The following is an 11,318-nucleotide window of genomic DNA, read 5'->3' on the forward strand; positions in this document are numbered from 1 at the left end:
GGATCGATCTCCCCACACCCGCAGGTACAGACCATCATTCAGTACACAGCAAGATCCCAGAAACGGCCAATGCGTTCGAGGCTCCAGTTAATGTGGCGGTGGGCCCAGGACGCTGGGGAGAACGACCCCTGACCCTCCTCGAATCGTCTCTGTGGGATCTTCCTGAACTGGGAGACGGGGTCACAGTATAAGATCCCCCAATGAAAGGGTTAGATACAGAGTAAAGCTCACTCTACACTGTCCCATCAAACACTCCCAGGGCAGGTACAGGGTTAGATACAGAGTAAAGCTCCCTCTACACTGTCCCATCAAACACTCCCAGGGTCAGGTACAGGGTCAGATACAGAGTAAAGCTCCCTCTACACTGTCCCATCAAACACTCCCAGGGCAGTACAGGGTTAGATACAGAGTAAAGCTCACTCTACACTGTCCCATCAAACACTCCCAGGGCAGGTACAGGGTTAGATACAGAGTAAAGCTCCCTCTACACTGTCCCGTCAAACACTCCCAGGGCAGGTACAGGGTTAGATACAGAGTAAAGCTCCCTCTACACTGTCCATCAAACACTCCCAGGGCAGGTACAGGGTCAGATACAGAGTAAAGCTCCCTCTACACTGTCCCGTCAAACACTCCCAGGGCAGGTACAGGGTTAGATACAGAGTAAAGCTCCCTCCACACTGTCCCATCAAACACTCCCAGGGCAGGTACAGGGTTAGATACAGAGTAAAGCTCCCTCTACACTGTCCCGTCAAACACTCCCAGGGCAGGTACAGGGTTAGATACCAGAGTAAAGCTCCCTCTACACTGTCCCATCAAACACTCCCAGGGCAGGTACAGGGTTAGATACAGAGTAAAGCTCCTCTACACTGTCCCATCAAACACTCCCAGGGCAGGTACAGGGTTAGATACAGAGTAAAGCTCCCTCTACACTGTCCCATCAAACACTCCCAGGGTCAGGTACAGGGTTAGATACAGAGTAAAGCTCCCTCTACACTGTCCCATCAAACACTCCCAGGGTCAGGTACAGGGTTAGATACAGAGTAAAGCTCCCTCTACACTGTCCCATCAAACACTCCCAGGGTCAGGTACAGGGTTAGATACAGAGTAAAGCTCCCTCTACACCGTCCCATCAAACACTCCCAGGACAGGTACAGGGTTAGATACAGAGTAAAGCTCCCTCTACACTGTCCCATCAAACACTCCCAGGGCAGGTACAGGGTTAGATACAGAGTAAAGCTCCCTCTACACTGTCCATCAAACACTCCCAGGGCAGGTACAGGGTTAGATACAGAGTAAAGCTCCCTCTACACTGTCCCATCAAACACTCCCAGGGCAGGTACAGGGTGAGATACAGAGTAAAGCTCCCTCTACACCTGTCCCATCAAACACTCCCAGGGTCAGGTACAGGGTTAGATACAGAGTAAAGCTCCCTCTACACTGTCCCGTCAAACACTCCCAGGGCAGGTACAGGGTTAGATACAGAGTAAAGCTCCCTCTACACTGTCCCATCAAACACTCCCAGGGTCAGGTACAGGGTTAGATACAGAGTAAAGCTCCCTCTACACTGTCCCATCAAATACTCCCAGGGTCAGGTACAGGGTTAGATACAGAGTAAAGCTCCCTCTACACTGTCCCATCAAACACTCCCAGGGGCAGGTACAGGGTTAGATACAGAGTAAAGCTCCCTCTACACTGTCCCGTCAAACACTCCCAGGGCAGGTACAGGGTTAGATACAGAGTAAAGCTCCCTCTACACTGTCCCATCAAACACTCCCAGGGTCAGGTACAGGGTTAGATACAGAGTAAAGCTCCCTCTACACTGTCCCATCAAACACTCCCAGGGTCAGGTACAGGGTTAGATACAGAGTAAAGCTCCCTCTACACTGTCCCATCAAACACTCCCAGGGTCAGGTACAGGGTTAGATACAGAGTAAAGCTCCCTCTACACTGTCCCATCAAACACTCCCAGGTCAGGTACAGGGTTAGATACAGAGTAAAGCTCCCTCTACACCGTCCCATCAAACACTCCCAGGACAGGTACAGGGTTAGATACAGAGTAAAGCTCCCTCTACACTGTCCCATCAAACACTCCCAGGGCAGGTACAGGGTTAGATACAGAGTAAAGCTCCCTCTACACTGTCCATCAAACACTCCCAGGGCAGGTACAGGGTTAGATACAGAGTAAAGCTCCCTCTACACTGTCCCATCAAACACTCCCAGGGCAGGTACAGGGTGAGATACAGAGTAAAGCTCCCTCTACACTGTCCCATCAAACACTCCCAGGGTCAGGTACAGGGTTAGATACAGAGTAAAGCTCCCTCTACACTGTCCCGTCAAACACTCCCAGGGCAGGTACAGGGTTAGATACAGAGTAAAGCTCCCTCTACACTGTCCCATCAAACACTCCCAGGGTCAGGTACAGGGTTAGATACAGAGTAAAGCTCCCTCTACACTGTCCCATCAAATACTCCCAGGGTCAGGTACAGGGTTAGATACAGAGTAAAGCTCCCTCTACACTGTCCCGTCAAACACTCCCAGGGCAGGTACAGGGTTAGATACAGAGTAAAGCTCCCTCTACACTGTCCCATCAAACACTCCCAGGGTCAGGTACAGGGTTAGATACAGAGTAAAGCTCCCTCTACACTGTCCCATCAAACACTCCCAGGGTCAGGTACAGGGTTAGATACAGAGTAAAGCTCCCTCTACACCGTCCCATCAAACACTCCCAGGACAGGTACAGGGTTAGATACAGAGTAAAGCTCCCTCTACACTGTCCATCAAACACTCCCAGGGCAGGTACAGGGTTAGATACAGAGTAAAGCTCCCTCTACACTGTCCATCAAACACTCCCAGGGCAGGTACAGGGTTAGATACAGAGTAAAGCTCCCTCTACACTGTCCCATCAAACACTCCCAGGGCAGGTACAGGGTGAGATACAGAGTAAAGCTCCCTCTACACTGTCCCATCAAACACTCCCAGGGTCAGGTACAGGGTTAGATACAGAGTAAAGCTCCCTCTACACTGTCCCGTCAAACACTCCCAGGGCAGGTACAGGGTTAGATACAGAGTAAAGCTCCCTCTACACTGTCCCATCAAACACTCCCAGGGTCAGGTACAGGGTTAGATACAGAGTAAAGCTCCCTCTACACTGTCCCATCAAATACTCCCAGGGTCAGGTACAGGGTTAGATACAGAGTAAAGCTCCCTCTACACTGTCCCATCAAACACTCCCAGGGGCAGGTACAGGGTTAGATACAGAGTAAAGCTCCCTCTACACTGTCCCGTCAAACACTCCCAGGGCAGGTACAGGGTTAGATACAGAGTAAAGCTCCCTCTACACTGTCCCATCAAACACTCCCAGGGCAGGTACAGGGTTAGATACAGAGTAAAGCTCCCTCTACTCTGTCCCATCAAACACTCCCAGGGGCAGGTACAGGGTTAGATACAGAGTAAAGCTCCCTCTACACTGTCCCATCAAACACTCCCAGGGTCAGGTACAGGGTTAGATACAGAGTAAAGCTCCCTCTACACCGTCCCATCAAACACTCCCAGGACAGGTACAGGGTTAGATACAGAGTAAAGCTCCCTCTACACTGTCCCATCAAACACTCCCAGGCAGGTACAGGGTTAGATACAGAGTAAAGCTCCCTCTACACTGTCCCATCAAACACTCCCAGGGCAGGTACAGGGTTAGATACAGAGTAAAGCTCCCTCTACACTGTCCCATCAAACACTCCCAGGGCAGGTACAGGGTTAGATACAGAGTAAAGCTCCCTCTACACTGTCCCATCAAACACTCCCAGGGTCAGGTACAGGGTTAGATACAGAGTAAAGCTCCCTCTACACCGTCCCATCAAACACTCCCAGGACAGGTACAGGGTTAGATACAGAGTAAAGCTCCCTCTACACTGTCCCATCAAACACTCCCAGGGTCAGGTACAGGGTTAGATACAGAGTAAAGCTCCCTCTACACTGTCCCATCAAATACTCCCAGGGTCAGGTACAGGGTTAGATACAGAGTAAAGCTCCCTCTACACTGTCCCATCAAACACTCCCAGGGGCAGGTACAGGGTTAGATACAGAGTAAAGCTCCCTCTACACTGTCCCATCAAACACTCCCAGGGGCAGGTACAGGGTTAGATACAGAGTAAAGCTCCCTCTACACTGTCCCATCAAACACTCCCAGGGCAGGTACAGCGTTAGATACAGAGTAAAGCTCCCTCTACACTGTCCCGTCAAACACTCCCAGGGCAGGTACAGGGTTCGATACAGAGTAAAGCTCCCTCTACACTGTCCCATCAAACACTCCCAGGGCAGGTACAGGGTTAGATACAGAGTAAAGCTCCCTCTACTCTGTCCCATCAAACACTCCCAGGGCAGGTACAGGGTTAGATACAGAGTAAAGCTCCCTCTACACTGTCCCATCAAACACTCCCAGGGGCAGGTACAGGGTTAGATACAGAGTAAAGCTCCCTCTACACTGTCCCATCAAACACTCCCAGGGTCAGGTACAGGGTTAGATACAGAGTAAAGCTCCCTCTACACCGTCCCATCAAACACTCCCAGGACAGGTACAGGGTTAGATACAGAGTAAAGCTCCCTCTACACTGTCCCATCAAACACTCCCAGGGCAGGTACAGGGTTAGATACAGAGTAAAGCTCCCTCTACACTGTCCATCAAACACTCCCAGGGCAGGTACAGGGTGAGATACAGAGTAAAGCTCCCTCTACACTGTCCCATCAAACACTCCCAGGGCAGGTACAGGGTTAGATACAGAGTAAAGCTCCCTCTACACTGTCCCATCAAACACTCCCAGGGCAGGTACAGGGTTAGATACAGAGTAAAGCTCCCTCTACACTGTCCCATCAAACACTCCCAGGGTCAGGTACAGGGTTAGATACAGAGTAAAGCTCCCTCTACACTGTCCCGTCAAACACTCCCAGGGCAGGTACAGGGTTAGATACAGAGTAAAGCTCCCTCTACACTGTCCCATCAAACACTCCCAGGGTCAGGTACAGGGTTAGATACAGAGTAAAGCTCCCTCTACTCTGTCCCATCAAACACTCCCAGGGGCAGGTACAGGTTAGATACAGAGTAAAGCTCCCTCTACACTGTCCCATCAAACACTCCCAGGGCAGGTACAGCGTTAGATACAGAGTAAAGCTCCCTCTACACTGTCCCGTCAAACACTCCCAGGGCAGGTACAGGGTTAGATACAGAGTAAATCTCCCTCTACACTGTCCCATCAAACACTCCCAGGGCAGGTACAGGGTTAGATACAGAGTAAAGCTCCCTCCACACTGTCCCATCAAACATTCCCAGGGCAGGTACAGGGTTAGATACAGAGTAAAGCTCACTCCACACTGTCCCATCAAACACTCCCAGGGCAGGGACAGGGTTAGATACAGAGTAAAGCTCCCTCTACTCTGTCCCATCAAACACTCCCAGGGCAGGTACAGGGTTAGATACAGAGTAAAGCTCCCTCTACACTGTCCCATCAAACACTCCCAGGGGCAGGTACAGGGTTAGATACAGAGTAAAGCTCCCTCTACACTGTCCATCAAACACTCCCAGGGCAGGTACAGGGTTAGATACAGAGTAAAGCTCCCTCTACACTGTCCCGTCAAACACTCCCAGGGTCAGGTACAGAGTTAGATACAGAGTAAAGCTCCCTCTACACTGTCCATCAAACACTCCCAGGGCAGGTACAGGGTTAGATACAGAGTAAAGCTCCCTCTACACTGTTCCATCAAACACTCCCAGGGCAGGTACAGGGTTAGATACAGAGTAAAGCTCCCTCTACACTGTCCCATCAAACACTCCCAGGGCAGGTACAGGGTTAGATACAGAGTAAAGCTCCCTCTACACTGTCCCATCAAACACTCCCAGGGCAGGTACAGGGTTAGATACAGAGTAAAGCTCACTCTACACTGTCCCATCAAACACTCCCAGGGTCAGGTACAGGGTTAGATACAGAGTAAAGCTCCCTCTACACTGTCCCATCAAACACTCCCAGGGTCAGGTACAGGGTTAGATACAGAGTAAAGCTCCCTCCACACTGTCCCATCAAACACTCCCAGGGTCAGGTACAGGGTTAGATACAGAGTAAAGCTCCCTCTACACTGTCCATCAAACACTCCCAGGGCAGGTACAGGGTTAGATACAGAGTAAAGCTCCTCTACACTGTCCCATCAAACACTCCCAGGGTCAGGTACAGGGTTAGATACAGAGTAAAGCTCCCTCTACACTGTTCCATCAAACACTCCCAGGGCAGGTACAGGGTTAGATACAGAGTAAAGCTCCCTCTACACTGTCCCATCAAACACTCCCAGGGCAGGTAAAGGGTTAGATACAGAGTAAAGCTCCCTCTACACTGTCCCATCAAACACTCCCAGGGTCAGGTACAGGGTTAGATACAGAGTAAAGCTCCCTCTACACTGTCCCATCAAACACTCCCAGGGTCAGGTACAGGGTTAGATACAGAGTAAAGCTCACTCTACACCGTCCCATCAAACACTCCCAGGGCAGGTACAGGGTTAGATACAGAGTAAAGCTCCCTCTACACTGTCCCATCAAACACTCCAGGGTCAGGTACAGGGTTAGATACAGAGTAAAGCTCACTCTACACCGTCCCATCAAACACTCCCAGGGCAGGTACAGGGTTAGATACAGAGTAAAGCTCCCTCTACACTGTCCCATCAAACACTCCCAGGGTCAGGTACAGGGTTAGATACAGAGTAAAGCTCCCTCTACACTGTCCCATCAAACACTCCCAGGGTCAGGTACAGGGTTAGATACAGAGTAAAGCTCACTCTACACCGTCCCATCAAACACTCCCAGGGCAGGTACAGGGTTAGATACAGAGTAAAGCTCCCTCTACACTGTCCCATCAAACACTCCCAGGGTCAGGTACAGGGTTAGATACAGAGTAAAGCTCCCTCTACACTGTCCCATCAAACACTCCCAGGGCAGGTACAGGGTTAGATACAGAGTAAAGCTCCCTCTACACTGTCCCATCAAACACTCCCAGGGTCAGGTACAGGGTTAGATACAGAGTAAAGCTCACTCTACACCGTCCCATCAAACACTCCCAGGTCAGGTACAGGGTTAGATACAGAGTAAAGCTCCCTCTACACTCTCCCATCAAACACTCCCAGGGCAGGTACAGGGTTAGATACAGAGTAAAGCTCCTCGACACTGTCCCATCAAACACTCCCAGGGTCAGGTACAGGGTTGGATACAGAGTAAAGCTCACTCTACACCGTCCCATCAAACACTCCCAGGGGCAGGTACAGAGTTCGATACAGAGTAAAGCTCCCTCCACACTGTTCCCGTCAAACACTCCCAGGGCAGGTACAGAGTTCGATACAGAGTAAAGCTCCCTCTACACTGTCCCATCAAACACTCCCAGGGCAGGTACAGAGTTCGATACAGAGTGAAGCTCCCTCTACACTGTCCCATCAAACACTCTCAGTCGTAGGTTTTAAGGAGGGTGTTAAAGGAGGAGAGAGAGGTGGAGAGGTTTAGGGAGGGAATTCCAGAGCTTAGGGTCCAGACGGCTGTAGGCACGGCTGCCAATGGTGGAGCGATGAAAATCGAGGTTGTGCAAGAAGCCGGAACTGGAGGAGCGCAGAGATCTGGGAAGCTCCGGCTCTGAATCCGGGGTTGACGTCCAGTGGGATACTCGTTTGTGAACTTTCACACTTCCGCCTGAAAGAGGCCTGCCATTTGGCACAGCTCGTGGACTGGGCTGGGGTGGGGTGGGGTGGGGGGGGGGCGTAGAAATCAGCCAGGGGGTCCCTGCTCCCGCCCACTACCCAGTAGCTGCTGCTGGAAAGTCCGCCCGGAGGCCCAGTGGGGAGACAGGATTGAGCTGGGCTACGATGCCCCCTGTAGTCGAATATCACAGCTGGTGCTCACCGCCCGGGCTGAATGGGAGGGTGGCCGCGGTGAGAGCAGGGTGATGGGTGGGAGCTGCCCCCTTCCCCCTCCCAAACCCCCCCCCCCCTTCCCCCTCCCAAATCCAGCCCACTCCCCCCCGGTTGGAATTTACCTTTCGCCTCTGGCATGTTGACCGGCCTGTGATCCAACTCCTGCTGCGTTCGGATTCTGCCCGTGTGATTCAGTGCGGGCGACTGCCTCCCCTCCTGAATTTATCACCGGACGCACGGGGCGGGGGGAGGGGCTGAGATTTGTAAAGACAGAGAACTCTCCGGATGGAGCGCGTGCGTCTACGAGCGAGGGGCCCTATCCCAGCCCAGCCCGGCCCACAAAGAGTTCTGCCCAGTCGGCAGGGGGGATGTGCTGACGCCACAAGGGGTTCGTTTTAGGGACTCGCTGGCTGGGGACCTAATCCTACTTTTTTGTTCCGTTAATCCCAGGCTCAACGTTCGTCTGTTTTGGTCAATTGTCCTGACGGCGAGGGGAGCTTTGTGCCCCTTGACCTCTGACCTTTTCGGTGTTGACGCAGGTCACGGGGTATGGAGCTGTTCAAAACAGCTGGGAAGCTACTTTTTTCTTTCTCTCGGTTGGTTCCCTCTCCCCACCTCCCTCCCCCCCCCCCCCCCCCACCGCCCCAACCCCAGAACAAAATAGACCCTCTCCGAGACTCGGACACAGAAAACAGAGAGCCACACCTTCCCAGGCCTCCACAACATCTGTACCCCGTGCTCCACGGCTAGTACCCCTCCCTACAACTCATCCCTCCCGCCTCACCACCGACCCTCTCGATCGGACCTCCAACTCCTGCTCCGTCTCAGTTTCCACACATTCCACTCCCCTCGCCCCCCTCCCTATCTCTGTAACCTCCTCCAGCCCCTACACCCCTCCCAGATCTCTGCGCTCCTCCAATTCTGGCCTCTTGTCCACCCCCCCCCCCCGATTTCCATCGCTCCGCCATTGGCGGCCGTGCCTTCAGCTGCCTCGGCCCTAAGCTCTCGAATTCCCTACTTAAACCTCTCCCTCTCCTCCTTTAAGATGCTCCTTAAAGCCTACCTCTTTGTCACCTGTCCTTATGACTCTCCTTTGGCTCGGAGCTCATTTTTTTGCACATACCCCTGTGAAGAGCCTTAGGATATTTTGCTACATTAAAAGGCACTGTATACAGGTCGTAAGTTGGTCTAGACTGGAGTTGCAGAGGGGGTGTGACAGTAGGCCTCCGCATCCCTGGGTTAGGGAGGGGGAGAAACCAGCAGGGTTCCTGCACCTGATCACTGGTCAGCAAACCCTGCTGGAAAGTGTATGTTAGTGTCTGTCTGTACGTGTGTGTGCACGTGTTTACATCTGTGTGTGTGCATGTGTTTATTTGTGTGTGCACGTTTATCTGTGTGCATATTACGTCTGTGTGTGCGCATTTACATCTGTGTGTACGTGATTACGTGTGCACGTCTGCATGTTTTATGTCTGCGTGCATGTTTACGTCTGTGTGTGCATGTGTTTTGAGTGTGTATCTGCATTAATGTGTGTGTGCATGTTTGTGACTGTCCGTGTGTGTGTTTGTGACTGTCCATGTGTGTGCGCAAGTGTCTGTTCGTGTGCATACCTGTCTGTGTGTGCATTTGTGTACGTGGTGTGTGCTTGTGTGCGTATCTGTCCGTGTGCGTGTTTATGTCTGTCCATGTTTGTGTGCCCGTTTGTGTGCATGTGTCTGTGTGCGTGAGTGTGTTTGTGTACTTGTGTGTGTGTTTGTGTGCATGTGTCTGCTTGTGTGCGGACATCGGCTGAGACCAGTGGTGGATTGCAACACGATGCCCTTCATAGTTGAACAGCCAGACGACACTCCCTCTCTGGGTTTGCACATGAAAAGCGGAGACTCGGGTGAGGCCCTGCGTGGTACCTGTGGAACCTGCACCCCCCGACGAGGGTGTGCGTTCAAGAGGAGAGGGGGTGGGAGGAGGAGAAGCAAAACTCCCACTGTGCCCAGACCATAATTATTTCTCACCAGATTGTTCACTCGGAGGACTTTCCCTTTAAAGATCCCCTCCCCGCTCGCCTCCTGGACCAACGTTTGGTTACCTGAGACAGTTCGAAGGTCAAGGTGCCTGAAGTGGACTTGAACCCGTTACCTAGGCACACACCTGAGGTGAGTCAATCATTGATCCAGGAGGAAGGAAGCTGGCTGCACTCGCTCCCCCAGCTCTGGGACACGGCGGGAGCCTGAATCCGTCTCCGACCCCCACCTCCACTTTCGCAATGAACTGGAAACCGTTCAACTGCTCGCTCCCCGACGGGGAGATCCCACTGTCGGGCGACTTTTTTAAAGGTGAGCGGGCAGGGCGGCGGGTAAGGAACACGACTGCTTCCCGCCTGTATCAAACTGAAAATTCCATTCTGGGCACCGCACTTCAGGAAGGATGTCAAGGCCTTGGCGAGGGTGCAGAGCAGGTTTACTCGAATGGTACCGGGGATGAGGGACTTGAGTGATGTGTGGAGACTGGAGAATTTGGATTGTTCTCCTTAGAGCAGAGAAGGTTAAGGGGAGATTTGATCGAGGTGTTCAAAATCATGAAGGGTTTTGATCGAGTAAATAAGGAGGAACTGTTTCCAGTGGCAGGAGGGTCGGTAACCAGAGGACACAGATTTAAGATAATCGGGAAGAGATCCGGGGCAGGCGGGGGAAGATGCTGAGAATTTATTTTATGCAGCGAGTTGTTCTGATCTGGAATTCGCTGCCTGAAAGGGCGGTGGAAGCAGATTCAATAATAACTTTCAAAAAGGGAATTGGATAAATACTTGGATAGAATTTACAGGGCGACGGGGAAAGAGCCAGGGGGGAGTGGGACTAATTGGAGAGCTCTTTCAGAGAGCCGGCAAGGGCACGATGGGCCGAATGGCCTCCTTCTGTGCTATACGATTCTATGATGCTATAAAGGAACAGCAGGTTCTGCCACGAGTCTACTGCGAGAGAGTGTCAATGGTGGCGTGATTCCCGACCGGCTGGTGGAGGGCCTGGGGATTCCCAGATATCCAGCGACGTTACTGTCAACCTGCATTTCCTCAAGGCCGATTTCACAGGCCTGGGAGTGGGTTCCTGGGGTGCTTTTTTTTAAAATGAGGTGGGCGGGCGTGTCTGAGGGAGATTCAGTAATAACAATTGCATTTATACGATGCCTTTAACGTAGTAAAACATTCAAAGGCGCTTCACAGGAGCGATTATCAAACAAAATTTGACACCGAGCCATATAAGGAGATATTAGGACAGGTGACCAAAAGCTTGGTCAAAGAGGCAGGTTTTAAGGAGCGTCTTAAAGGAGGAGAGAGAGGCGGAGAGGTTTAGGGAGGGAATTCCAGAGCTTAGGGCCGAGGCAGCTGAAGGCAC

The sequence above is a fragment of the Heptranchias perlo genome, chromosome 45, assembly GCF_035084215.1.
Source record: "Heptranchias perlo isolate sHepPer1 chromosome 45, sHepPer1.hap1, whole genome shotgun sequence".
Classification (NCBI taxonomy): Eukaryota; Metazoa; Chordata; class Chondrichthyes; order Hexanchiformes; family Hexanchidae; genus Heptranchias; species Heptranchias perlo.